The 5,705-nt window shown below is 48.4% G+C and overlaps 1 protein-coding gene across 6 annotated transcripts in view; it reads left to right on the forward strand.

Annotated features, from left to right (window-relative positions):
• Kdm2b (lysine demethylase 2B) overlaps positions 1 to 5,705 on the forward strand; it is a 128,248-nt gene that overhangs the window by 96,336 nt on the left and 26,207 nt on the right. The window lies entirely within an intron of this gene.

Below are 5,705 nucleotides of genomic sequence, written 5' to 3' on the forward strand. Positions count from 1 at the left end.
CCGCCGCCTCCCGCGGTCGAAGTTGCACCGGGACCGGCGTCCTCGGGGCCGGAGGACGCCCGCGGCCCGTGGGCCGACGGCCCGAGCTTTTGTCTAGTCGCCGCGCGCTCGCCCGCCGTGGGCAGCCGAGACAGGAAGGGGTGCGAGCCGTGGCAGGCGCGGGCCATCCGGAACCCGGCGGGCGAGAGCTCTCGGCCTCGGCGGCCGGCCGCGCAACAGCCCCTCTCCCCGAGCGGAGGGAGCGGGGAGAATTGTGCGTGGAAAACAAAGCTCGAGGTGTGTTGACCGCGAAGATTCGCCCCAAGGCTTGCGTTGAGCACAGCGGGGAAGAAAGTTGAAGTGCTGCTGCTCTTAGCCCGAGCCCAGAGCCGCCGTGCGAACGAGATAGCGTCTGCAGCAGCCCGGCCGCCAGGTAGACATGTCCACGAACGCGGGACCGGGTGGGTCACCTTATCCTGCGGGCTCCGCGGGCCCCGGGGAGCCAGGTGCCTGTTTCTAGCGCTGCTCGCCTCTCCTCGATGCGGTGAGGATGTTCAAGCGAACATACCGGACCCCCGCCCCCCCCCACACACACCGGAGGAAGTCAGCAGAAGGGCTCTCGTGAGTCGCCCCGAGCCTGCCGGTCCGCAGTTTCCTTTACCAGGGCCCAGTGTTGGGTTTCCTGGTCCTGCTGCCCGCTCCTCGGCGTGCCCACCCTCCGGATGAACCCGGGCACACTCGAGAGGGTTGGGTCTGGAGGTCTGGCCCGCCTGCCCCTCCGGCAGCGCTCCCTGCGTGTGGAAAGCTCTCAGGATCATGGTCCATCATCCCTGCCTCGACTCATGGTTCAGTTCAGGTCTGCCAAGAGTTTACGGTTACCATGGCATCAGAACATCATAGTATCCGATGGTGTCTTCGCGGCTTTGGGCCATCTGGGTTGGGTTCCTGTTAGCTGCTGTGGCCCAGGGTCCTTGACAGGATAAGAAGTGTTTGCTTCGGTTCCTGGGACAGCGGCTCGCCGCCTTATTTTTGCAGTGCTGTCCAGGGCGGCCCCTAACTTGGAGCAGTTCTTCTGCCTCGGCCTCCCGAGTTCTGAGTCAGCACAGCCAGCTTGTCTCTGGGCTGAAGAGCGCATTTTGAGGCGCTGCCCTTTCTGGGGGAGACTGCTGTTAGGAAGGGACCTAGTCTTTTTTTTTTTTTTTTTCTTCACTATACTAACGAGGAAGGGGCCTAGTCTTGTAGCCAGGTAGTGTTTCCTCTTTGCATGGGCCAAGCTGGGGACAGCCCTTCTGGAGCAGTTAGCAAGAGAAGCTCTCTGCGGGCTTCCATTAGTGCAGGATTTCCCCTTTCATATTTACTAGGCAGACAACATTCTAAGCCGAGGCTTCCAGCAGCCGTGGTTTTCTTACAGTCCTTGCAGAGTTGCTGTCAGCCCAGACACTGTGCATTTTGCAGGTACTTCAGGCTGTGGCTCAGTCCACTTAGCCCTCCTTACCATCCCATTTTTTCATCACCTTTGATTTTTTTTTTTTTTTTTTCGAGACAGGGTTTCTCTGTGGCTTTGGAGCCTGTCCTGGAACTAGCTCTGTAGACAAGGCTGGTCTCGAACTCACAGAGATCCGCCTGCCTCTGCCTCCCGAGTGCTGGGATTAAAGGCGTGCGCCACCACCGCCCCGCTGATTTTTGTTTAATTTTGGTTTTTCAAACAGGGTTTCCTCTGTGTAGCCCTGGCTGGCCTGGAACTTGCTCTGTAGACCAGGCTGGCCTTGAACTTACAGAGATCTGCCTACCTCTGCCTCCCAAGTGCTGGGAGTCCATGTGTGTGCCACTACTACCTGGCTTCAAAGGTTTTTTTGTTTTTTTGTTTTTGGCATCAGCATCTCTTAATATATCCCAGGTTCTTGAACTTTTTATTCTCCTTAAGTCTCCTGAGTTCAGAGGACAAACTGGGATTTTTTTTTCCTTCTCCCACATGGGCCCTAGGGATCAAGCCCAGGTCACTAGGCTTAGCAAGCACCTTCACTCATTAAGCCATCTTGCTAACCCTTAAATAGTGAAATTTCAGTCTTTTTCTGTTTTTCTCTTCGACTCTCTGCCTCCCCTTCCCACCTTTTTCTCTTGTCCTCCAATTCTACTGGTAGCCAGGAATGCCCTTGAGGTTCCTCTCTGTTCAGCTCCCAAATGTTTGTTTGTTTGTTTGTGTGTTTTTCGAGACAGAGTTTCTCCTTAGCTTTTGGTTCCTGTCCTGGAACTAGCTCTTGTAGACCAGGCTGGCCTCTGCCTCCCTAGTGCTGGGATTAAAGGCGTGTGCCACCACCACCCGGCCCAAATGTTTAATTCTATAAACTCCTATAGAGTGGGCTACTACACCATACCCAGCTCATAGTGAAATCGTAAGTCAGGTCCCTGAACCTATATGGGAAAATTTGGCAACTTTGTGATTAGGTTTGTTTTTCTAGGGAAAGTTTTTAGCTTTCTTGAGTTCTCCAGAGGTCCCTCCATCCCCTGGGTGTTTTTATCTTCTTCTTACCCTCAGTACATAAACAAACCCAGAACCTTCCTTAACGCCTGCAGGTATGATGTGTCCCAGGACTCCAACACTGGTCATACCTATTTGTGTGTGTGTGTGTGTGGGGGTGCATGTCCGTTATACTTGAGGAATTTGATGTCAGCTTGGCTGTGTTGTACAGGGGGATAACGTTGGTGGGAAGCTTAGACCTGTCCTCCTAACCCAGCTTTGGGAATTAAACTCAGGTTCTTGGACTTAGTGGGCAGGTTCTCTACCATTGAACTTTAAAAAATGTGTCTGTTCTGTGTGTACATACATATATGGCCATACTTTCCATGTGCAAGGAGTGGGTTCTATTGGGATCAAACTAAGAATATCAGGCATGGTGGCAGGTGTCTTCAGCCACTAAGCCATCTTGGTCACTTCCTCTACTTTTTAAATCTTTTTTTTTTTTATGATTTATTTACAGTGTTCTGCCTCTATGTAACTTGCATGCCAGGAGAGGGAGCCAGATCTATCTCATTATACTCATTATAGATGGTTGTGAGCCACAATGTGGTTGCTGGGAATTGAACTCAGGACCTCTGGAAGAGCAGCCAGTGCTCTTAACCTCTGAGCCATCTCTCCAGCTCCTTCCTCTACTTTTTTTTTTAAATATTTATTATGTATACAATATTCTGCCAGAAGAGGGCACCAGACCTCATTACAGATGGTTGTGAGCCACCATGTGGTTGCTGGGAATTGAACTCAGGACGTTTGGAAGAGCAGGCAATGCTCTTAACCTCTGAGCCATCTCTCCAGCTCCCTCCTTCCTCTACTTTTATTTCACTTTTCTTTATTACTCCTTTTTCCTTTCCTTTCTTTCTTTTTTCTTTTTCTTTTCCTTTCCAAACAGGGTTTTTCTGTGTAACAGTCCTAGCTGTCCTGGAACTCCCTCTGTAGACCAGGCTGGCCTTAGAACTCAGAGATTGCCTGCCTCTGCCTCCTAAGTGCTGGGAATAAAGGCGTGCGCCACCACTGAACAGTTTGCTGTTTTCTTTTTACTTTTGAGACAATCTCACTGAGTTTCTCAGGTTGGCCTTCAACTTACTGTTTGATCTTCCTACCTCAGCCTTCCAAGTAGCTGTGAGCCCACCAGACCTGTAAAGCTGTCTTAATTGTAGAAACATTTAGCTACATTTTATTGTGTCTCCTGACTTGACTACCTTTTTTTTTTCACCCCCTCCTTCAAGGCAGAGTTTCTCTCTGTAACTCTGGCTGTCTTGGAACTTATTGTAGACTCAGATCAGCTTACCTCTGCCTCCTGTATGCAGATCAAAGGCGTGCGCCACTACTGCCCATTAAAAAAATTTTTTTAAGTGCATTGGTGTTTTGCCTGCATGTATGTCTTTATGAGGGTGTCAGGTGCCCTGGAACTGGAGTTATAGACAGTTGTGAACCGCCATGTAGGTACTGGAAATTGAATCCAGGTCCATCTTCACACTGTAGAAACTCTTGACCGTTTGTTTCTTGAGACTTCCCTGGCTCTTGATGAGAGCAACTTTCTCCTGCTTTTCATGTCATCCTGGCATTCCTGGAGGGATCAGTCTTGGTTGGGGTCACTTTTTTAATATTTTCAGTTTTAGGATTGCTATCAAAGACTTTTCCTTCTGGCTGCCCTCTCAACCTCACCATCCCTGATGCAATCCCTGGTACAACTTAGCCCTTACATGATGTTGGTTCCTGATGTGTATCTTTGCTTTGGTTTGTTCCCTAGGTCTTGCAAATTGTTTCCTCCACTTCTTTGACTTCCTTGCTCTGCCTGTTGCTCAGGCCAGACAGAAATTCACCCTGCCTGCACTCCTGTATTCTACCCATTACCAGGATCCCGAATTGTCCCCTGCTGTTATCATGTGCTGATTTTGTTCATACCCTCAAATTTTGTCTTGCTTACTGCCCATGAAATCTCATTCCCTATATTATTGCCAGAGCACAGTCCTGCTGCCCCTGTGTGTGAAGTCCCATAAGTACAGGGTGTGTTTCCTAACCGTGGCCTAGGAGGCCTTGCAAATTAGGTTCCTTCTACCTCGGAGCTCCTTTCCAGAAGTTTTGCTGAGCTTTTTGTAGTTCTTGGATGTATCATGTATTTTCACATCTCTTTTTTTCCTTCCTTCTGCCTAGACTGTCCACTCCCTAACCCCATCCTCAGCACTGTCCTGTGGAGTCCTCTTCTCCCTCTACTGCCGTTGGAATCACGTTTGCTTTGGTCTGGGTTGGTCTTTCTGACCTGCTTTTTCTGGAAGATGAGGCATCTCTTCTGGGTTTGCATACCAGAATCTAGGCTTTAGAGCTACTTCCTAGGCTCATAGCTTAGTTTTCTCATTTATCGGCACTATGACAGTGGGCAGGTTACTTAACTGCACTGTCTAGAGTTTGCTTATTTGTAAATGGACACAATTCCTACTTTATAATAAGCTATTGATACAAATATATTAAAAAGTGACTAGCACTTCAGAGTTAGCTTTTGTAGTATCATCATGTTAATTTACGTGGTTTCTGTATTTCTCCTTCCAGACTGTGATGTCTTTACGAGTAGGCTACACAGCTTACTCATCTCAGTAGTCCCAGAATTTAGCATTGAATCTGGTTCATAATTTACAGCCAGAAAACACTTGGGTGGGTGGATGAGTGGGTGAATATGTGAATGAGGGGGTTAATGAATGAATCCCCAAAGCACATGGCAGACTCTTAATGCTAATGATGCTGAGCATCCTGTCCTTGTTTGTTGGTCATTTGTGTGTTTTGTATTTTTTAAGAGATAGCTATTAAAATTGTTTTGCCTGCACATGTGTCTGTTCACTGTGTACATTCAATGCCCATAGAGGCCAGAAGAGGGCATCAAATTCCCTGGAACTAGAGTTACAGGTGATTAAGTCACTTGTGGGTACAGAGAATTGAACCCAACTCCTGGAAGAGCAGGCAGTGCTCTTAACCACTGAGTTACCTCTCTAGCTCTCTTTTGGCCCAGATTTCAGTTGACATTTTTGTCTTTTTATCATTGAGTTGTTAAGAATTCTTTATTCTATATCCTAGCCACTTCCCCCCTTTTTTTAAAAAATATTTATTTGTTCATTATTTATACAATATTCTGTGTGTATGTCTGCAGGCCAGAAGAGAGCACCAGACCTCATTACAGATGGTTGTGAGCCACCATGTGGTTGCCGGGAATTGAACTCAG

This window comes from Microtus ochrogaster, chromosome 2, assembly GCF_000317375.1.
Source record: "Microtus ochrogaster isolate Prairie Vole_2 chromosome 2, MicOch1.0, whole genome shotgun sequence".
NCBI lineage: Eukaryota > Metazoa > Chordata > Mammalia > Rodentia > Cricetidae > Microtus > Microtus ochrogaster.